The sequence below is a fragment of the Hippoglossus hippoglossus genome, chromosome 16 (genome assembly GCF_009819705.1).
Source record: "Hippoglossus hippoglossus isolate fHipHip1 chromosome 16, fHipHip1.pri, whole genome shotgun sequence".
Classification (NCBI taxonomy): Eukaryota; Metazoa; Chordata; class Actinopteri; order Pleuronectiformes; family Pleuronectidae; genus Hippoglossus; species Hippoglossus hippoglossus.
This window is the reverse complement of record NC_047166.1, coordinates 11,606,497-11,630,403: the sequence shown is the minus strand read 5'-3', so window position 1 is coordinate 11,630,403 and position 23,907 is coordinate 11,606,497. Positions and strand designations below refer to the sequence as shown.

General features: G+C 41.3%; 1 long non-coding RNA gene across 1 annotated transcript in view; it reads right to left on the bottom strand.

Moving 5' to 3' along the window:
• Positions 1-200: 200 nt before the first annotated feature.
• The window catches only part of LOC117777147, a 43,737-nt gene continuing 20,030 nt past the window's right edge, over positions 201-23,907 (bottom strand). Inside the window, exon 2 of the long non-coding RNA XR_004616562.1 lies at positions 201-992. This is a non-coding gene — a long non-coding RNA (uncharacterized LOC117777147). The remainder of the gene's footprint in view (positions 993-23,907) is intronic.

Genomic DNA, 23,907 nt, shown 5'->3' with positions numbered 1-23,907 from the left:
AGTATTATAGAATAACAGTTACATTCTAGTAGGTAAACTACTGTTCAGTTTTTTAAAAAGCAGTTCAATGTTCTGTATTTCTACATAACTGATTTCTGTGTAATGTTCCATCCCAAGTACTAAGACCTTAGGGGGGGGGAAAATGGTGTTTCCAAGATTTAAAGTTGTACATTCATGAGAAATGAGTGTGTGTTCTCTGAGTTTATAAAGTAATGATTTGAGTAGAACTCTCTGAGATTAGAGTCGAAATTGTACAAGAAAGAAAGACGCCAGCATTTTCTATGTACTACATCTGCACTAGATGACCCAATCAAATTCAATGTGTCAGGTTTCAATCTCAGTCCATCCTTCTGGAGACACAAGAGGCTGGAACCAATTCCAGTGCACGCCGTGTGAAAAGCAAGTCAATTACAGGTCTAACATGCAAACAGACAGACAAGCCCTCACACCTGCACACAGGAGTCTCAAATGCAATTGACCTCTGAATAATAATAAAAAAGTAGAATACCCAAACAGTAACAGTAACTGTGAGAAAATATATAAAAATCAACACAGAAAGGTCCCTGACTTAAACTCAGGACCTGTTCCTGTGAGGTGACAGAATCAACCACTGACCCACCAAACCATCCGTCCCTTTTCAGAGTGTTACAAAGAAATATGCACTGACAGGGAAAGGAATGTGTTACCTGATCTGCGTCATCATAGTGCTGAAAAAACTGTTATTTATGTTTTTATCATGTGATGCACTCTCACTCATACTGCAAGATATAATGTTATCAATTCACAGGTACATTCTGTGTTCTGTATAAATGGCAGATCGCTGCATTGCTTACTAACCAAAGGCAAACTGAGGAGCACAGCCCTTTCAAACTGCCTTCTCTATTTAGTGAAATGTTGGACTGTCTCCCACACCCAGTTCCAACAGGGCTGTTCTTCTGTGGCAGCAAAGACAAGACGACCATCTGATTCCAAGGCCGACCTTCTGGCAGGATCTGCTGGGCAAGAGGGGTTCGTTAGTGTTTCTGATTGTGTGTATTCTAGTCTCACATGAAGCTTCAGGCTCATGTTTGAGGTCAGGAAACTTGTGGTTTCAATAGGACAGAGAGCAGTGATGGACACACGCAGAGGGAGGAGGGAGAGACTGAGTACTTTAGTAATGTGGTTTGTAACTTCTACTTTTACTTATAACTTCTACAGCCTTTCTGGACTGTAAATTGAATCCTCGGAAAACCTTGTGCACTTTAATACCACAACTAAAGGCTGAGGTTGGGTGGGCATCAAGAGTCTGGACCAAGCTTGCTCACTGAAAACAGGTGGAAGTTATCCAAGAGGTTGAATCAGGCGTGTAGATAGAAAACTGGAATACTGTCATATATTTAGCTCCTTAGGAAAACTAAAGACACCCTGGATACAATTAGAACTTAGTGGAACACAAGCCGTCTCAAAAATGAGGCAGACTTTACTGTGGGACCTCTCAGCCTCCGAGTTGTGATCAGTCACTGTGCGCACGTAACAACTGACTCCATCTAGATGCAGCACCGGTGATCCAATCACCACCATATCACCCCCTTCAGGGGATGTAACACATAAATTCACAAGATGAGATACATATAATCTAAAGTACCCACTATCCTCAACCAATTAATTGCACAATTATTGCAAATCAATCGTGAATACTTGGTCTTACTGTGATTAAAACATTGACACAAATGAAACTTGGTGGAAGGATGTGGGTCAGAGAAGAACCCATTACATTCTGTTGCGGTGTCAGATCCAGAATTTTGTTTCACTTTCTTTAACATTATGAGAGCGTTTCTCAACATTTTCACCACTTTCCCAGAGAACAATTCATGAATCTTGATGGGGGAAAAAAATCTGGGATCTTTAGGGGACTAATATCTACGAGTCTGTGAAATTTGGTGCAGCTTGATTGACTTTAACAGAACTGTTTCGACAAAAGTGAAATTCAGCTAATTAAATATACTGTATTCTGCAACTACACCTTTTTAAGAAACTGATATAGGAATAGGTAACAATTTATAAAATAAAGAATCTGTATGTATAGACATTAGGCTGAAGTGGAAAAATAAACCCTTTTAACTGCTTTTTACTGAAAAGGTTAAAACAACACTGCATTTCGTTTTTTAGAATTATGGGCTGTTGATCATAAAGTGATTGGAGAGTTACAAGTTAAATGTTTATGTGGGACCTTTCATATCTACTATTAATCAAACATTTTAAACAGGCTTTTCAATGTAATTTGACTGAGGAGTACAATATATTTATTGGCATAGAATTGAACTTTCATTAAACGCATTTGCTAAATTTGAAGTATAGATTATAAAAATGTCTGGTTGATTTTAAACAAAACTGTTGAGCTGCATAAACATTTTCATCCTCAGCAGTAATTAACTGGTCCGTGGTGAACTATGTGGCCAAATCCCAGGTGTATAAAATAATTGAGGCATTCAGAGGTCACAGTCATTATTTATATTCACAACCAAACACAGTCATTATTCCAAAAGGTGCATTTACATATTTTAAGAGGGTTTAAGCATCAACACTACAGAAAATGTGGGATATGTATTAAGTCCGTATTACTGCTTCCATTGCACAGTCTGGATTGTTTGAAATATAACTGATACACACCATAAACAGGGACTGGGTGGGATTCGTTTCCAGTCTCAGTGTGATGTGATTTAAAGGTGAATGCTTTTTGATTATGAATGAGAAATATATTTATTTACGTTATGATTGAGAAACGCGGTATATTAATTGAGACCCAGTGGTGGTGGGATAATTGTAGAGTTCAATTTATTCATATTCATTACTCCATAATGTGCTGTATATATAATCTGTGAGAGCCGAGCTGGAGATGCAAACAAGCTCCCAGTGAAATGTTTTAATTGGCCTGTTCTATTTCCATTTCAATAGGATATCCCCTCCCCTCCTCTCCCCCTTTGTCCCCTCCACTTCTCTCAAGTTGTCCTGTCTGATATTTGACATGTTGCCGCTCTCCCTGCTTCCTGTTAATGGATCGTTTAACTCCACAATTTGGAGCCGTACGGTGCGCGGGGAGATAAAGATGAGTGATTGTGAATAAGGGAGTTTGTGTGCCACTGGATGCAGCAGGACAGGGCTAGCGCCGGAAGTTGAAAGAGGAGGAGATGGCAAAATGAAAGGGGAGACATGAAAGGAGTTGAGAAAAAGTTGAGATTTCATGAATACCGCAAGTGGAGCTCTGGCAACTGAGATGAGATGTGCTTGTGATCAGATATCATTCCAGACTGACGCCACCAAAACTGTAACCCAAAGTGATTCTCGGCAAGGCCGTCTTATCACCACTGCAATTCAAACATCAAGGCAGGTTGGGGTTTGAGGGTTTTAAAACTTTGTTAAAATTTAAAGCTATTTTAGACTAGTGTGATATATAATTTGTGACAGTATTCACACTGAGTCACATTGAAAGATTTTCACAGTCGCTCTCGTTAACGGTGAGCAAATCGTGAATCGTGAATACATTCGGGAAATGCAGATAAAACCTGAACCTGAAACACATGAAGAGCATAATCATCCAGCATGATGTAAATCAAGTGATCTGAGAGAAAACTAGGCTCCTGCACTTCCTCTAGGCTCTGTTTACTGCTTTGGGGAAATCTGGCTCATGACGGGAGACTTTGACCAATTACAGGGCAATTCAGAAAGAGGGCGATTCTATTGGCTGTTAAACTGAGCAGCTGCATGTGCATGTCTCTGCATTGGAACCCCTGCCCTGAATCAATGGCAGATAATCTTACAGGATCGGTCACTATTCCAGCATTGGCAACAACTGTTGACACTTCAAAGCAACCCAAAAAAACTAATTATTAGAAAAAAAGAGAGTTGGACAATAAATGCAATAAAACTTTGGTTATCTGTCACGTACATATATGAAGTGCATGTATCTGCTCGTCTAATGGAAGGGGCTCAGGACAGTGAGACGCCATCACAAATTGTTATTACATTATAGTCCTGGGGAGGAGAATAGACTAATTTTCTAGAGCGATGCCACCTCCTGCAACTTTAATAATGCATAAACCTGAGCCAGGAAATAAAAACATTGTTACTGCTCATATTTAATTGAAACATCAAGCTTGGGAAGTGATAACTTAAAGCATAAACAAAACAAAAAAGGAATAAAAGTGTTTCATGGATGGGATAATTAAAAAGAGGGGGTGAATTATAAATACAAACAACTAACAACTATTAATGTAAAGACTGAGAGTTTTCATTTAAGATATTGCAAGAACTACAAAAATGCTGTAAACAAAACCACACAAATTGTTTCTAAAATACACACTTGAATTAATAGCTGTAAACAAAATAAGAGGAAAAGTATTAAAAAAAAAAAAAAGAAAGTCACAAGAAAAGAAATGACACTAAGAACACAAACCAAAGAAGGGAGAAGTCAATAACCTCATGGAAAAAGCATGGAAGCAGCAACATTCACAACTTCTTAATGCTGGAGTCCCATCATGTCTGCACCACAACTACTTAACAGTCTCTGGTCAGCACAGGAATCATCTCAGTCTGATTGCAGATATTTAGATGCAGATGAAGAGGAAATAGGGGTGTGTGTGTGTGGGGGGGGGGGGGGGGGGGGGGGGAAGAGAAGGAGAGATAGATTAAAGTGAACAGGGTGGAGAGGGAAGAAAACCCTGTCCTGTCTCCTGATGCAAAACTCCTCTTCCATAACTTCCCCTGTTTTTGTCTAATATCTATTTCTCATTTATGTATTTCTTTACTTTACATCTACTACTTTTCATTTATTCCATCAATCTATAAACTGCTCCCCTGTTTTCTATCCTCCCCGGCCTCTTGTTGAACCCTTTAACCCTCATATTTCTCGCTCCAGCTTTCTCCCCTCATTTTTCCCTCCTTACTGCGATGGATTCCCTCATTTCTCTTCTTTTTTTTTAACCCTCTGCCCCCTTTGTCATCCCTCTTTCTCCTTCCACCTCGGCTTCTCCTCATTCGTTACCCCCTCTCTCTGTTCGTCTGTGTGTGCCCTGCCATTCACCGTGCTGCCCCGGGCTCAGACATATGGTGCTCTGCTCTCTGCTATTGTCATCCATTAACACAGTTGTCAGTGGAATTACAGGCACATAGCGCAACATGCCAGGCTGTGTTTTTGATTCTGATGCTGGAGACAAAACGAGGCAGCGAAAGACGTCAGGTGTCCTAAAGGCAGAGAAGAGAAATGCGGTGTACTGCAGTTTAAACATTAACCCTCACAAGAAATGTGCCAAATCTATGGTGAGATGACAAAATAAAATATAAATAATGCTGCTTTTAGTGCATTCACTAGCTATCTAAACAATGTATACCAAGTTAATGAAAATGTTCAACTTCACTTTACTGTGATAAAATAATATGCCACATCCAACTGGTATATCAAGTATGTAAATCTCTACTGCAACAGCTACAATGGCTGAACACACAAATAATAGACATCATCGGCATCTGAGCAAGGGTCACAATGTTTAAGTGACACTCTGACAAACTGTCCAACGCTCACCGCCCGATGGTCGAGGGTGACAAGGTCTGGTCCTTGACAGAGGACGACAGCTGCTGTCAGCTTAGATTTTAAAAAGCTGCAGTTTTATTGCAAATTCAACAGATGCCAGAGTAATGAAAACATCCATAGAAACCACTCGTTGCATAATCTACTTAAGATGCTTTCAGACATGCACCGAACTGCACAGATCCTCCGTATTTTCTCTGGAGGAGGTGCATGTGTGAATGCAAATGTCCGACAGAGACGCTCCGCTGTTTCTACAGACTTTTATCTGCCTGGCCTCCTAGTATGAAGTCTGTAGAAATCCATGGGAAGTTAATGTGTGAACACAACGGGGGATCCTCCACTGGATTCACCACGGGCGAGTGGGGGGGGGGGGGGGGGGGGGGGGGGGTTATCACGCTTCTAATGATGAAAAAACAAAAACAAAAAGAAATATCTCCCGGTGAAAAAGCGGCGTCATACACGTAGAAGAAACCGACAAAGATGTCAAGAGAGGTTGTGGTGATAAGAGCCAACGACAACAAAATCACATGATCTCTGCAGCGGACTTATTACGTCACTTCCTGCCTCTGTCTGCTGCACCCGGTGGCTCTACCTCTCGTTAATAAATATATATATATATATATTTCTCATTCATAATCAAAACGCATTCACCTTTAAATCACATCCCACTGAGACTGAAAACGACACCAAACTCGTGATGTGCCACTTAACCTACTAGTGACCAGGATGTTAGCCAACATTTGAAATGGTTTCTTCATAGCCAGCTAGCTACTGTACATTCCTTTTCACAAATGTAAAACTAAGGTTTAAGGTCGATGGCCGTTTCCTGTTTAGCACCAGATCCTGTGACTTCACATTTTAGGTTTTGTGTAGAACAGGACTGGAGGCCCATCCACTTTCAACTCCACCAGCTGGTTGTTCAGTAGGTATTGATTTCCCAGGGGACTCGCCCAATTTCTGGCTTGTTACAAAAAGAGAAAACAAACAATAATAGTTCCTGAAAGCTCTATGAACCTTTGCTCTATGTTCACTGACTGAAAATGACGTCAACACTTGTGCTTTTCTTTCCACATTCAACACCAATCCTTTCACTGCAGCGTCACAGCACAGTGAACACAGCTGCTGCTCAGAACATGTTTTATGGCCTAAGTTTGATTCAGGTGTGCCAGTAAGCGAGCAGTGGAAATGCTACTAATGAATTCAGCTAACTTGCTCATTAGATCCCCCTTACACACACACACACACAGACCACTGTAATGTAACTGTTAGTAAAGCTGCTTTAAGTATGATAAACAGTTTGCATATCGATATGATTAAAAGTTTCTTCAAAGTTTGCTTTTACAACATGAATGTACAAAAGGTGTATTTGAGCTCATACATCCTGAATTGGTGCTTGAAAGAAATCAAGATGTGGGCTTTGTGTACAACATAAAAAACAAGATGTGGCCACTCTGATTAGACGCCTCTGTCAGATATAAAACTAAAGTTTGCATCTTTTCTGTCAGCAACAGCCTTGATTACCGTCAGCCTGATTAGACTGGATAGAAAAATCACAGCACTCACACTCACACACACATACACGCAGACAAACACACACATGCACGCACAAACTCGCACACACACACACACACTTCTAAGAAGTTCTAATTAAAGTGGTTGTGATGACAGAGCTCTGGGTGTGATGTACAGTATTGCACAGCAGACAGTATCACAACTGTGTGTGCGCGCGTGTGTGTGTGCGTGTGTGTGTGTGTGTGTGTGTGTGTGTGTGTTAAATTTTCGTATTGCTCATGTTGTGGGGACCTCAATCTTTCACATTACGGGGACCTTTTTCCCTTTGGCGTCAAAAATCAAGTTCCCTTTTTCCAAATCATTACATTTTAAGGTGAATACATGCTTTAATTGTGGAGTGGGTAGAAGTCATGGTTAAGGTTAGAGTACGTCTGCAGAAAATGAATGTAAGTCAATGTAATGTCCTCTCAAGTCATGGAGGCATGAGTATGAAATACAGACACAAAGAGAGGGAGTGTGAGATAACGGCTCTATAATAATGTGTCCATAGGGAACAGCAGAGCAGAGAGCTGTGACAGCTTGTCCGCCAGCAAACTGTCAGTTACACAAACACACTCATACACACAGACACACATGCACACAACGATTCTAATCAAACCTTACAGTTGTTACATCTGATCCGATGTCAAAGTCCTGTTTAATGATATTTTTACTTTGTTATGTGGTATGCCGTGGAGATGTGGGAATTGTGGATGTTTGTGAGATAATATGAAGCAGCCGAATGGGAAACAGGTTTTTAATGACAACTTGACAGCTGATCTCTAATTTGCAACACAAGAGCACCAATCGGCTGCAGCTGCTGCAACAGCAGTGCTGCAGGATAGATGCCACTTTATGAAAACAGGTAGATGATAAAGTGAGAGGTAGGCAGACAGACAGACAGTCAGGTATGAAGATAGAGAGACAGACAGACATGCAGGCAGACAGAGCCTGGGGTGGCGTGTTTGCATCTCTCCTTCATCGTCTGCAGGTTTTGATTCTGTTTGAAGTTTTCCTTTCCTGCGATGGGTTTTGTTAAGTCTTGTCAGATTGTTCTCTCGCTTTTTTTCCCTGAGTTGTCAGGACAAGTAGTCTTTAATCTTCCTTATCTACCATATCTGCAAAGAAAAGACAAATACAGCTCTTTTCCTTTTTTCCGCTCACAATAAGATGACACCCACCGGCTGTGTCCATGTTCCAACAATCTGAGGCTCACTTTGATACCATAGTTGTTAGGGCGGATGTTAAAGAAAGTGACATTTCAGATCTTTAACTGTGTGAGCAGACAGGAGGTATGTGGAGGAGAAAATTAAATCATTATTTTTGTCTTTTACATTATCTCACTCTCAGCTGGGAATTAAATCACACACAGGCTTTAAAAAAAATTACACATTAAACAAAACAAAGCTGTAGACTGTCGAGTTTGCATATCTAATGGAAGGTTATATTGTTAAGCAAGAGATGTTCGTATCATATATTACATACTTTGCATATAACAACTGTTACAAAGTTTAAGTTCTATCTTATGAGTGAAAAATGTAACTAGTATAAGTACATATATCATATTGCAGAACATAATATTACTCTTTAACAAGCCTGTAGAAGCAATTATGTTTCTTAGTTTAATACAAATGAGTGTTTGCAAGAGATAACTATCAACATAAGTATACAGCCGAATGGTGGAACCAATATTTCAATGGAATACTAAATTAAATATACTTTCAGCTGCTGTAAACCACAGTTTAATGAGCACATGTACAAACTAGAATGACCCTCAGTAGAGAGCATAACGCTGCCAATGCCCAAGTCTCCTTAAATTCAATCAAGCTGCACCAAATTACACAAACGTATAGAAATCAGTGAAAATGTCCAAAAAAATCCCCTCGAACAATCGTCAACGTACTAAAAAGAGTTTTAAACTGGTTCTGAAACAGTTTTATTTTAATGCTCTTTGCGACCTAAAGTAAAGGAGACAATCAGGGAGAAAATTGTTTTTTTCTATAAACTATTCTCAATGTCTTTAGTCGGGTCAGAACCACCGGCGAGGTCAGACAAAACCATTTACATTGGGGTTAGTGTATGAACGGTACTCAAACAAAATTTGAATGTTTTCATATTAAAGTTATCAATTACACAGAAACAAAAAGATGCATTACCTCATCGCTATACATCTTTCAATCAGCTGTGTGTCTTTTTTTCACTCCTTCCCAAACCAGATTGAGGTTTTTACGACAGGAGACGGTGGAAACACTACCGCTGTTATCCACAGAGGCGCCAATATCAACGAAAATGAAAAAGTCCTATTTTTAATGGGTTCTTCCCTGAACCATAGCACATCCTTCCACCAAGTTTCATGGTCATCTGTCCAGTAGTTTTTAATTTATCTTGCTTACTAACAAACGAATAGGGATGAAAACATAACCTCCTTTGGCGAAGGTAACTTTTAAATTTTGGTCATCCTTTAAGGTTGTCAAATTGTAGTAGGATGTATTACAGCTGTAAACTGGGTGAACAATAGATCATTCTTTCTTGAACAAACATTACTCATATCATGTTTATATTTGGTTATTTAGTAGTGGACAGTAGAGGAGAGAAAACCGTATGGGGCTCAACTGAAGTGGAAACTACGCAAGTGCAGAGCAGAGAAAAGCGTCATTGAACATCCTAATCTTCAGTGACTTTGTAGGAAAGATCTGGAATCCTTGACCGTTAAAGTTAATCTCATCATAATATGGGTCTATTTTCCAGCTCACAGTTTGCTGACAGAGGAAATCATCATGCTGAGGAGAAACCAAGCGTTCACACTTCAAATTACTGGTGACCCCAAAGCACATACACACACATACACGCGCGCGCGCACACACACACACACAATACAAAGACAAGTGCACAATCGCACGCCCACACATTAACAGAGAAAGAGATACAGTAAATGAACAGATGTACAAAGAGCACATGCTGACATGCATATGCAATCATGCAGTCATGAACATGCACATATGGACACAAAACACACAAACACACACTTATGTTCATACCCAAAAACACTACTCTGCAGTTTAGTGCATTTATTATTAGTAAACCTAAAAAGAGTAATATTGAGGAAATGCCCTTCGTGTTTCTTCGAAGGTTTCAGAGTTGACCTTGTGCAGCACGATCAACAAAGGCAGGTTTTCCTTAAAGATACTACGAAGGGTATCTTTACTCACCTACATGTATCTCGCGACCCCTAAACAATTAATATGATAATACTATAAACAGAACAGCTTGTAGATGTTGACATGCTGTAACCTAATTATTTTTCTTATATTCAAATGTAATCCTTACATTTCCACGCTGCCTGCTCACATGCGTAGGAATGTAAATAACCTGATTTATAGCTTGCTTTAGAAACAGTCAACAGGGGTGTTGCAGAACAATTAAGCAGAGCACCACACTTCAGTGTCTGCTAAATGTTTTTGAAGACCTTGTGCAGTCAAACAGGGATTTTGATTTTCCTTTCTAACAATAAGAAGAGCAGTTCTCTTGGAAAGTTTTCTTGGTCTTACGGACCTCAACTTGACCTCCACCATCCCTGTTATCTGCCATTTCTTCTTTACATTACAATCTGAGGAAGCAGCTCCCTGAAAATGGTTTGCTATCTCCTCCGAGTCTTCTCCTACTTTGTGGGAATCAGCTATGTTATTTTTGTGCTGGGCAGCTGCTTAGATGAGCCCATTGCTTCCGATTGCTAGGACTTGATTCAGAGTATTTATAAAGCGTTCCATCACTATGTCTTTCCAAGTGATGATTGTCAACAAGTCATATTCCTACCAGGCTAATTAAGGTCTGAGACCTTGGTAAAAGTTATCTGACAGCTCCGATCTCCTGCTGTGCCCAACCTTTTGCATGGTGCTCCTTTCCTTATCAAAACAAAAACAATACATTAATCTAATATAATATTGAAAATAATTACTTTATGCCTTTTGAAGATCTGTTCATCTTCTACTCACTTAGCTATTCACAGATATTTTGACTTGGTGTGCCCAAACTCTTTCATGCACCTGCAGACACAGACACATACAGTATAAGCTTCACACACAGGGGCCGGGCCACTGTAGGAGAGAATGTGGCATAATGGGCGAATTCAGAGGGAAGCAGAGTGCTCTGAAAATCACCGACAATATGGAGAGCTACTTAGTCAAGGTTATTATTGTACACAGTCTGTGCCTGTGTGTGTGAATGTTCCTATGTGCATGTGTGTGTCTCTTGAAAACAATAGGGCAGATATTTTCAGTTATACCAGAGTACAACCATTAGGTGTCTGATAGAAGTGATGACCGGAGATCACAGCGGCTCCAAACCTCTGCCTGGCTTCGCTCAACACCACTCGATGTTATTTTCAACACTTGTGAATGCAGCAATGTAAACTTACATCAAGCACTTACTTATTCCAGTCAATATTCCAGAGTAGAAACATGCATCGTGCTGCCACACATTGATAATGGGGAAGGTGTCCTTGAGCTGATCTAAAATTAACACACAGCACATACATGTCTCAATTTGCATGTTATTTTGTAGAAGAGAACAGAGTGTGTTGCCGTATATAGTTTGTGTTCACATCTTCAATACAACAATGGCATTCAGAGAGACCATTCCTCCACCAAAGCCCAACAGTTCCCTTGTGAATCCACATTTAAATTCACTAGATTCAGAGTTTTGTTTGCCTCTGCACTAAATTGCACACACTCATACATATCAGTCCCCTAAACACAACCTAAACACAACGAAAATGTTGAAAAACCCGCAAATCTCGCAATGTAAAGACAGTGGAGAAAAAAAAAATCTGGACCACTTGATCCAGATCCACACCAACATTTTATGGATTTTTCCTTGGGTAATGAGTATTTTTTGTGCAATGCAGTCAAATATCAAACAAACAAACGCAGATGAAAGCATAACCTCCCTTGCAGAGGTATCGCTTACAGTACAAAAAGGCTTCCCTGACTTTTTGTCGTTATTTAACCAAAATGCTACAACGTAAGAATGAAAACCAAAATAAATGCATGAAATCAACATATCAACAACATGTACTACATCTAAAAAAGCATGTGTCTTGTTGATACAATCCTATTTGAGATTTTTAATTGAAAAATGTTGATTCTTGGTAGATGTGATTGGATGAAAGATTATACGCCCTACACCTGCCTGGAAATCGTTAACCTGACATTATGTACGAATAAAGCTGGAAATTAAAATGGTTTCAAGTAAATCATATTCTTTAAAAAACATACATGACTATAAGAGCTTATACCCTGAAGTAAAAAGTCAAATTTTTGGGGCTGTAATGACATTCTGTCCATATTTTCAACATTATCAAAAGAGTTAATTTTCATAATGGCCAACATCCTGTTTTGAAACAACAACTTATGTGGTCTCCCAGCTTCCCTCCCAATAAACATGTATTGAATATATAATAACCTGCCATAAACTGTGACTATGAATGATGAATACATCCGTGCAATCATTTACAACACAACAGAAGCTCCCTTTAATGCGTTTCTGCTCTGCACTGTAGTACGATTAAATCATAACTCAAGTGTAACAAAACCACTGGAGACGGGGATTCCTTACAGCCTGAGCAAAGACAGGAGTGGCTCTGTGCTAATGGTTTGGATGCACAGTCTACAAATCCCCGCCTGGCGATTTCCTGTTGGCGATCAAATGTTAGAGAGATGATTGATCTCAAGCTCACTCCAACAGCTACGCCGGGAGGGAGCGAGGGGAGGAAAGAGAGCGAGACAAAAGGCTGTGTGGAGAGAGAGAGAGAGAGAGAGAGAGGGTGAGAATGCAGTTGGGGTCGAGAAAGAGAGAGATAAGCAGCATGTGTGAGCCTCTAACCACCAGCTGACACTCTTCATCTGTTGTGTTGTGTCTGCACGGCTGTTTCACCATCGTCGCACTGTGGGTTTGTCTGAATACATCAAAACAGCCAGAAGAACAGAGAGTGAGAGGGAGACAGAGGGGGAAAGAAAGAACGTTTTCTTAGAGAGACTCCGGCATCAGCTTTCTGTCTCACTTTCTCTTTCTTTCATTTCACTCTGTGTAATATAATTTTCACACTCTGTCCTGCTTTTATCCTCTACCCGCATCCATTCCCACTTTCTCTCTCCGTCTCTCTCTCAGCGTCTCCTCTCAGAAGTAGAGTTGGGAGTTGGGAGCAAAAGGCAGGAGACAGACAAGATAAAAGCTGTTTCCTGATTCTTCAGCTCCCAGCTTCTCTGCTGTCAAGCAAGAAGACAGCTAGTCAAGACAGAGAATTTCCTGCTAGATGTAAGCCTGCACAGTGGCTGTCGCTAACAGGCAGACAGGCGGCGGGGGGGAAAAGAAAAGAGGAGGAGAAGGACAGACAGGAGGACAGATAAGAGGCAGAAAGACTGGTAAGCAGATATGTAGATGGGGTAATGAGTCAGACGGAGGAGGATCCAGCTCCATGACCCCTTTTCTAAAACGCAGGCAGGGTTTGTGTTTCATATTGAACAAAGATAAACATAAAGATTTCTCAGGTGGAAAACAGAGATAAAACATGTGTAAAACAAACAACAATAATATTCTGATCAGGTGTCAGGGTCATAAATGCTGATCTACATAGAGATGTATTGATGTAAGAGGGACACAAGATCAGGAAACACTCTCACAGAGACACACACACACAGACACACAAACATTTTAATAGTCATCATGATAGACATCAGGTTAATGCTTCCTTTATGTGATAGTGCCTCTGTCTTTGTCTGTGGCTTGTGTACTGTATGTGCACACACACACACTGGCATACGCACACACACAAACATTTCTACCCTGACTATCTTTCAAAGCGCTGGCCTGAAGCTTGTTGTCTTGTTGCAATTTGTTTGCTTTGTCTGTGGGGGCAGTGTCTCTAACTCTCCGGATACACAGTAGATGAAGTGGAAGCACGGAAATGTTTACAAGCTCACAGAGCAGACTGGTGGTCTGATGACAGTCTGGCTGCAGAGTCACAAAGTTCACTTTAACACCTGTGATGAAGGTTTGCTTCACTTTGCAATGACTGCCCCCAGGAAGAAAATATCTTGCTTCGTGGGAAACATTTCATGACATGGCAATTTAATCTATTTCCACATTTCTTTGTGTTTTCACTGATTTCAGGTTAACCACGCTGACTCATCATGTTATGGTCCTGCATAGGTCTATGCCCTCAATCAAGCTAGGCTGACTTCTTAAGGACCAAGTGTGTGTTTGGCAAAGGTTATACTGGAATGATCTTTTTTTAGAATTGTATTCAACTTTACTGAAAATGAAGTGTTGACAGTTCTAGTTGCTTCCTCCAGTGAGTCATCTAAATGCTCTTCGTCGTGATGCAGCTGCAGGAAGTGCTGACTTAATCAGGGGGTAATGACTCTTTGTTCCAGGAAATGTGTGACAGATTTGAGCCAAGTGGTGACCCAATGTGACGTCACCCATTGGTTTGTGAACTACCCTTCAGAAGCCTTGATTTTTTGGTATTTTGTCCAGCACCATCTTGGGTTTTTGAAGTACCCATGATTGGAGGGGCAGGGGGTGAGCCTGACTGAGGGCTCGATGCCACTGCACTCCCACCTCCACCTGTGACCTGCACACATTGGACGGTACTAGCTGTTAATCACAAGGTATCCACACCCCAATGCATAGCCTAAGCCTGTTTTATTGGCTATTTTACTCTAAATGGGCCTCTCGCACTCAAACACAGTTCTAAATCACTAAAGCAGAGTGCACATTTTCAAGAAGTCTGTTGCTTTGTGTAATGAGCATGCACCAGACACAACAACAACAGTGGCGACTTGATTCTGCCCTCTCCGCATTTGGTGAGCACTGCCACAACAGCTCTAAAAACAAGCATCCACAGGTGTCTGCCTCGCCCGATATTACTTGGACCACAGCGTTTTTTAAACTTTTTCTTACTAAGTTAATATTGTCACCTACTGGCCCGACATGCTTGTTTGACCATTAACAGTCCTTTTTGTGTTCTCGTCCAGACGGAGATATTTTTTTAAATGAAGGTTGTGTGGACAGAGATTTGTTTTCAAAATGGAGAGGAAAATATTCCCCTCAAAAACAATATTACCAGTAGTGTAGACAAGGCAGAAAAGGGTGGAGGCAACAGATATTGTTGCATTTTGGATTATTGCTTAAATACTTGAATTTAGTCAATGACTTTTTCTCTGCCCTTGTCTAGAAACTGTCTGAGAAAAGTGACGGAGGCAGAGTGCATTTATTCAGCCTGATGAACATTCAACACTTGTTTCACATTTATTGCATTTTACGTCCCATCCGTTGCTGCTTCTCTCTCAGTGCTTGCCTTACATAAGGATGCATTTTAGCACTGCCACTCTGTTTGATGAGTACACACCTGAGTACACATGTACATGCTGCCTCTGTCACACACAAACAAACACACACATTAAGAGCGAGTCTCACGCTCCTGCTAGCAGATGCCATACAAATACACATCAGTCACGCTGTTCACTTCAATCTCACATGTTCCGCCTTAATTATTCAATAACAATTTCTCAGTTTGGTCATGTGTGGTGACATTGATGGTTTTCTAAAGCACTGCAGAAAAGACAAGCCTACTAAGTGATTTATCTTGTATTCTCTGTCATGGAGATTGTGTCGAGACACTTAAATTCACATTACAGCGCCGCACACGCCATTATCAGCAAATTTCCGAGCCTCGCAGGACAAACAAGACCACACAAGTTGGTCACAGCATGATACGTGTCGGCACATTCTCTGCCTGATAATGATTTAAATCAGGTTTGATGCCACTTTGAATGATGCCAAACAGTCAGACCAAGCAGTATGACACATTTCGTGTAAGCCAGGTGCGGTGACAAAAGTCGGTCCACACGGTGAGATTACCTGCTGAGGCTGCTGGCCTGTATTACTCATGCATTAACCTTTCGCGTTTGTCCATGTCGGTCAACGGTCTGACCTCTCTCTCCACGAGAGGAGGCCACACAGTCATTTGTTCTTGTTTAAAATGTTCTTTGACTTTCAGGTGTGTACGGGCTGCCTGCAGCTACTGTACATGAAGACTCTCCTGTAAAACAGAGATAGATATTCTGTCACTGGCCCAAAGTATCAGAAAATGGAAGGGCCAAGAAATGTCTTTGCTTATCCTTAACTTTTTTTTACCAGACAGGACGGCCGGACATGTCCCGTGAGAGCACAGCTTTCCATTCTTTTATGATTTACTTCACTTGACACCAGTGCGTTTTGTTCTGACACTGTGTGAGCTACAGTTGTCGACATGGAAGAACAGTCTCCCATTAGACCTTGCTGTTCTCTCTCAGTGGAGCTTGCATCATTTCTGTCATCCCCTCTCTTGTGTCTGTCCTATATATTGTGATTTTCTGACTGTGAACTGTCCCTCTCTATCTCTAAACTCTCTGCCTTAAGGATGTGGGCCCTTGTTTTTTTGTGTCTCTCTGTGTACGTGTGTGCGTGCATGCGTAGCTTTGTGTGTGCATGTATGTCATGTATGTGTATCCCCTCCAACCCAGTAGGGGCTTGTATACGAGTCTGGCCCTCTCTGCCTGCCATTGTTATTCCAGCTTTGTGCCTTTGAGCAGCTGTGTGTGTGTGTGTGTTGAATGTGTGTATGTCTATAACCGGTGCATATGCAAGTGTGTATGAGCCTTTGCACCGTATGTGCATTTGCATACCGTATGTGTATACATGTTTATTGTGTGTGTGTGTGTGTGTGTGTGTGTGTGTGTGTGTGTGTGTGTGTGTGTGTGTGTCTCCTCTCTGCCAACACCCAGCTCCTCTCTGTGTCTATCCATTGTGTATTGTGTTGTGTTCAGTGGCTCTGGGCATTTGGCTGCTATAGAGGACAATGCAGAACGGACAATAGTCGGACAATAGGAAGGATACTCTGTGGGACAGCGGGATGTGGCACCTATCATGTACTTACAGCATCACGAGTTTGAGTGCTCAACTGGTTCTCACGTACCGCCACGCCAAACCCCTCAGCCATTCTCTCTTGTGTATCAGATTAAATGTTCAAAACATGGCATGTCATGATACGTCACTAATTATGCAGCATACTGCAGTGCATAAAAAGCATCCAGTCCAATGCTGACTGGCAGCCTATGCTAGGAGCTATTTAGCCACCTAGCCCCCATGCCCCACACCCCTCCCTCCCTCCTCCTCCAATGAACTACTTGGTCCAGCAGCAGCAGAAGCCAACCAGCACCCTGTATCTAAGATCTATTAGTCAATCTATCTCCATCACTCCATCCATCTCTCTGTCTCAATAAGCCATCAGTGGTTTTGGTTCTGATCCAAATCAATCCTGCTCTGACACTGACCCGAATCATTCATCTCTCCCTGCTGTCTCTCTCTATCTTTCCGCCCCTCTAACAGTAGGAGTGTGTAGCCGGCTGCCAGCTAGCATCAGTCATGTTGTCAGGGTCTGGCTCTGGGGCTGCTGTTGGCTGTGAGGGCAAGCTCTCCAACGACTTTCTCTTCGACTCCTTCCCTAAGCAGCACTGATGCACTGACAGCATTTAGCAGAGTTGGCCTTGTCACATGGTTTTGGAGCAGAATTTTAGACTGTGAAAGCAAAAACCTGAATTATTTCAATGCATGGTATTTGGTACACCTTAAAACCTAAGTAAATACAACTATTAGTATTAAGGTATAGGGTAACAGTTAGAACACTTTAACATGTATTTGAAAGAAACATCAAGAGCAAATGACTACATTAGCTCTGGTTTGGTCTAGTGAACTCACGGATGTACTTGTTTTTCATGTTTATTTTTTTCCATAGGTATTGTTGTAAAGGGTTTATATAAACAAGATATTTATATATATTAATACAGGAGTCAGATATAGCGGTGAAGTGGTGTCATCAGCAAAGAATGAAGTCAGTCTGGGTTCGCATTTATGTTAATTCATGTGCATGTTATGTACATATATGATATGTCTTGTTCGAGAATGCAGCGTTTGTGTCTGTGTGTAAGCTCGCAAAGACGCTGACACAGTTTTTTTCAGGTTAAACAATTCATAATGCTTGGTTTTGCTGTCTTTGCTAGTCCTAGGAAATACTGTATTGCAAAATATATAATGCACTGTTAAGCATGTTTAAATAAAAACGGTGAAATCTGCATTTCAAATAGGACTTTGCTGTCTTTATGTTGTGTTTTAAGTTGATTGCTTTAAAAAAGTTATAATTTCATATTACACAAATGTGCAGGTGTTAATTAGGATTCTGGAGTTTATAATACAAAACATGAGGATTGTTACTTGCTGATGATATGTGTTGATCAAACCTTGTTGAATAGATAGTGTCACTTGACCTTTTGCAGTACTCCTCTACTTGAGTCTTTTTGTGATTCAAGTGGTTGGTTAAGTTTCCCTGCTGGCAGGCAAACTCTTTTTGCTGATGTGGCTGCTATGGTAATGCACAGCGTGAACAGCTGTTTCAGGTTCATAAAGGCACAGACAGTGATATCGCACTGAAAATAAGCTGAGCTTCCTCTTAGAGTCTGGCTGCCTCATACATTATTTTGAGAGGTTAGTGTTTGGTTTTTTTAACATATCGTTGAATCACATAAGTTCATTGTCTTGACCTGTGCGTCAAGCTGTGCGCTTAGTGAAACAGCTGTCAAACTTCTCAGATTCAGAGCCAGAGGGAACATCTGCTTCTTCAACACAATGTTTAGCTAAGTACCCAAACTAACACCGTGTTCGCCGCTCCACAGATCAGAGTCACATTCACTTAGAATTAGATTTAGACTCTGTATAAGCAGCTGCATTGTGTAGTTATGAGATTAATATTTTTCCTTTGCTCTGGATAATCCTCTCTTTTCCTCTCAAGCAACAGACGTCTTTTACCTGCTGTCTCCTCTTCAGGGACTCAAAAAAAGGTAATATTAGGGAAAGATCCCCCCCCCCCCCCCCCCCCACTTACTGTATGTTGTCTCTCTTTCTCATTTGTCCTCTCCATCTCACTCCAGACCTCCACAATGTCCTTTTTTTCTTCCTCCCTCCTTCCGTTTGCTCTTCAAATACAATCTACTCAACACGACGAGCAGTTTACAGCTCTTGCAGGCCTTCAAGATAAAAAAAAAAAAATGCAAAACTATTCTGCTTTCTTAGACGTATTTTCCACCAAAGCTTACCATCTCCTCCAGATTTAATTGGCCCTATAAATAAACCGTTCTGCTGCAGTAGTCGTTTAGAGGGAGAGAAATGGTCGGGAACACACACACACACAGAGGGATGGTGGGATGCGGAGACAGAAAGACAGACAAAGAGTGAGGGTGAGAATTACCACAGTAGATGAATGCAATTCTCTAAGTCTTGCCTGAGCAAAGTTCAGAGAAGTGACTTAGGATGTAGACTGACAGTGACGGCTTCATCAGAGCAGCTGAGAGAAGGAGAGCGATGCATGCAGGAGAGAGAAAGGATCCGTGTGTGTGGCTCAAGGAGACGGAGGTGACGGAGGAAAACAGATGCAAAGTGAGGAAAAGACCAACTTGTGAAAAAAAAGAGCAAGAGGAAGCAAGATGGAGAAGTCAAATGAATCAAAGAAAAATGAAAAGTTTGTATTTTGTTGCGACTGCCAAAAATGACACTTTTAGAATAAATCCAGTTCATACTCTTGTGGCCCAAATCTGATTTCAGTGTGAACAGCACAATTCATGTAGAATCTGATCTTTTCCTATTCAAGCCACTTTCAGAAGTGGTCCAAATCGGATACAGGTTGGACCAATGCAACCGTGAACTGCCAAAACTAAAAATTTGATCTGAAGAATAAATCTGAATAGGGCACTAAGGCTTACAGTGTGAATGTAGCTTGTGTGGTCAACAGTGTGTCTGTTTTCCATGCTGGGCCGGGTCCTACTCCACAACGAGCCAATATAGTGGCAACTATAGAAAATCTTGTCCAATCAGAGATAGTCAAAAAGTCAAAAATGAAAACACATTCAATATGCAGTCCTCGTTCCAATCCAACAAACCCCCACTGCTCCAGCATACAATGATTTAGACTTTTCGTGTTTGCAGTCTATTTGTGTTTGTTTATACTCTTTTTGAGATTTTATTAAATTAATGTCGCTAGGCCGGTAAAACTGTGAATCTCAGGTACAAAGGAATCTGTACACAAATGACTCATTAAGTAAAAAAACAATAAGCGGAATTTGTGAGCTTTGATGGAGGGTTGAGAAAATAACATAACATAAGGTATCTTACACACAATGCTAGATATATAGCTGCCTGAATTGCTTCCGCATCACTTACAATCATGAAATACTCGTGTTATGTAGGAAAAGGAAATGCTAAAGACATGAGGACATAAGTCAAACAATACAATTGTAAATAGAGTGTGTATGCATGAATATATCAGTTTATCTGTGTGAGACATCTGTATATTTGCATGCATGTGTTTATGTAGAAGAAAAATCTGAAAGACAGCAGGAATGACTGGGAGACCTGTGTATGTTTGTGAGTGTGTGAGACAGAAACAGAGAGTATTCATTGTCGTGCAGCGTGTTGACTCTACAGGGATGTGCAGGAACACGCCGTCTAATTAACAGTGTCCTCTCCGTGTTGAGGCTGGTTCCCACAGCCCCAGCAGCCATGATTAAAAGAGACGCTCTCAAAGGACGGGGAGCTCTTCCAATTCACTCCAGATACTTTCGGGATGCCGTCCACACGCAATCAACCATCTCATCTTGACCGGGACGGACGTTCTTTTAACTCTGCGTCTCAATCTGTGGCTGGGCCCTTCTCAAGTACACACACACACACACACACACACACACTTTTTCTCTCATCCGAGTTTCTCGCTCGGTCCCTTCATCTGTGTGCCGCTTTTTTTTTTTCTTGCCGGTTCCTCGTTTCCTACAAACACTCCTTCCCTTCCCTCCCCTCTCACTTCTCTCACCCTCGCTGTCTGCCAAGGCTTCACATCAAAGCCGATGATTGGTTTCTAACTGTTCAGCAGGCAGTATTTTATCCTGCTTTGTGTGAAGAGACCAAAATAATCAGCATGAATATGGAAAAACCTGCTTCTATGGTAATATCCAGCCCAGTAATATCCATATCAGTCAAACTAACTTGGCTTAATTTGACTTACACACAAACGGATGGCAGCACTTTACTCCAAAGTCCCCTTGGCTTGGAGTCACATTGTAAACACTGCCTTTGACTTGTGTGTATAAATATAGCAACTTGTCAAGGTTGTTGGCTCCGTGTTGAAACTGACTCTCGTACAGAAAGCAACAATTTACTTCATTTCTGCGAAGTTTTTTTTTGTTTTTTGGTAGCACCTCCACCTCATCGTGTAAAGTCTGTTCAGGCTCTTCACCTTGGATTTGACTCCTCCGTACACCGACACTACCTCAAGGTTGTTGGCTAAGTGTTGTGAGGCTTTTTTAACAAGTTTCTTCGGCAAGGTCCCCAACTGTAATTTAATAGTTACGTTGAATTAAATTAGTCTTTTGTCCTTGGGCTCAGGTTTTCTGAAAATATGCTCATTCGGGACAAGATATCAAGATTTACATGCCGAGCTTTAGAATCTCTGTCCTTGTATCAGTGCTTTAATGAACCGTGTTGACGTCCACAGGCCTGATTTACATTTCTGAGTCGAGTGGATGATGACAGACATTGACAGTTACACTTAAAACTAATTATTGTGAAAAAGTGTTAAAATGGTAACTGTTAGTTAGCATCTAGCTCGCTTGATTAATAACGATAATATTATTCACCACGCTGTACTCTATGGATGGATGTGCTAGTCTTAGCAATTATGTCAAAATGAATGAATCAGTGTGTAAGATTTAGGTGAAAGGGATCTATTGGCAGAAATTGAATATAAAATAATCCTAGTGATGTTTTCACTAGTGTTTATCATCTAAATTTGTATGAATTGTTGTTTTCTTTACTCTAGAATCGGCCCATTATATTCAAATACTTCATATTTACATCAGGAGTGGGACCTCTCTATGGAGGCTGCCATGTTTTTGACAGTAGTCCAGACTGGAACAATTAAACACCTTTTGAGTTGTTATGACAACTGAAGGTTTCCACAAGTTCTATTTCATGTTTGGAAGGGGAGGGGTGATCGGCTGCAACATGCAACTTCACCACTATATATCACTAAATCCTACCCATTAGTTTCTGCTCTGAATTGTTATTTAGAATGTTAATCAACGGCAAATCCCACCTATAGATTTCAACATACAGATGGTATGTAAAGATGGCACACCGTTGAAGCACTGACAGAAGTGTGTAAAACACTTTACAGACGTTGGCCTGTAAAAAAGTGTTGCTACCTGTTACTGTGCTGAAATAAAGCAGCTGCTGACACTTCACATCTGCCACCTGCAGCGTGTCATAGAAGCCTCAGATTAGCAGCAACAGATGACGCATTTCAGTAAATTGCTTCCAGTGTGCTTGGGCTTTAACTTCAATCAAAGTCTCCTGCAAACCTTGGCCTCACTGTTAAGCTATACCCTGGTTTCATAAATTCTATGGGGGAGATGACAAACTGTCTAAAAGGAAGGGAAGGTACCTGCCATTTGGGGTCTTCATTCCAAGAAATAATAAGGTCTGAGTAAGCACATTTAGATACTGCAGTATTAGGAGGAATCCCTATGGCTCAGTGGATTAAGTCTTGTGACATGATGTGAATCCTCCCAATCTTTTTCACATTGTCCCTTTTTTCCTGTTGCTCAGTGAAATGAATTGAGCAGAAATGCTCGTTTGTAGTAGAAAACACAGGACTCGAACAGATTGAGGGAGAAATGGGGAGGGCGGAAAGAGATATTTCTCCCTCAAAGATTGATAAAAGAGAGATATTTCTGTAACTCCGGGCTAATTCAATGAGTGGAGCCAGATCTCACTGGGGGATTTGCAGCCCAGGCTTCAAAACAATTAGCTGGAGAATGGCAGCCGTTTAAAAGACAAGGAGACGAGGAAATCTTAATACAGCTGTGGGTATTTCCCCATGGAGGAGTCATTTTTACAACCTCCTTACAGAGTGTCTCTTTCTCTCACCCGAATACTGCGAGCCAATCTCCTCTGTCTCGTTTCACACAGAAGACAATTTTCTGAAAGCTGCTGTAGGGAAAAAGGAAGGGGGGAGAGAGGAAGAGAAAAGAACACTGGTGTCGACAGAAAGTGAGGAGGAATATATAAAAACAAAAAAAAGGAAGATATGAGAGTGTGAGGTCTAAGATGCTGTTAGAGAGAGACGAACGGAGAAAGTTATAGAGACAGAAAGAGGGAGAGAGAGATAAAAACATGATTGGAGGAAGGGAGTATGGAGACAAGGGAGGCGGCGGCGGGGTGGGAGGTGGGGGGAGGCGAGCTTAAACAGTTAGACAAACACGAATGAAAAGAGACAGAAAGAGAAAGCAACACACCCGTAGAAATAGATAAGGCTCAGCAGAAGTTAGCTTGTTGTTGTCTGGGGAGCTGGAAGATTGAACATCCCTCTCGCTTTATGAGGACTTCCTGCTTACTGGCCTCTGTGTGCCGAGAGCCAATCAGTGAGTGCATCTGTCCGTAGGGGCCCCAATCAGTCAGAGCGCAGAAGAACTAAGTCAGCATGTCCTTGTCGACACAGGTAATCAAAGACACTGTTAAACCTTGACCACTTTTCACATGGTCTTAAGCTGCAGGGTTATTCATGGAGCACTCACAGAGGAGGATGCCTCGGGGTCGTTTAGCCCCATTTTACATGGCTGTAGTAGCTGTGGGCTGAGTTACTGTACTGTAAA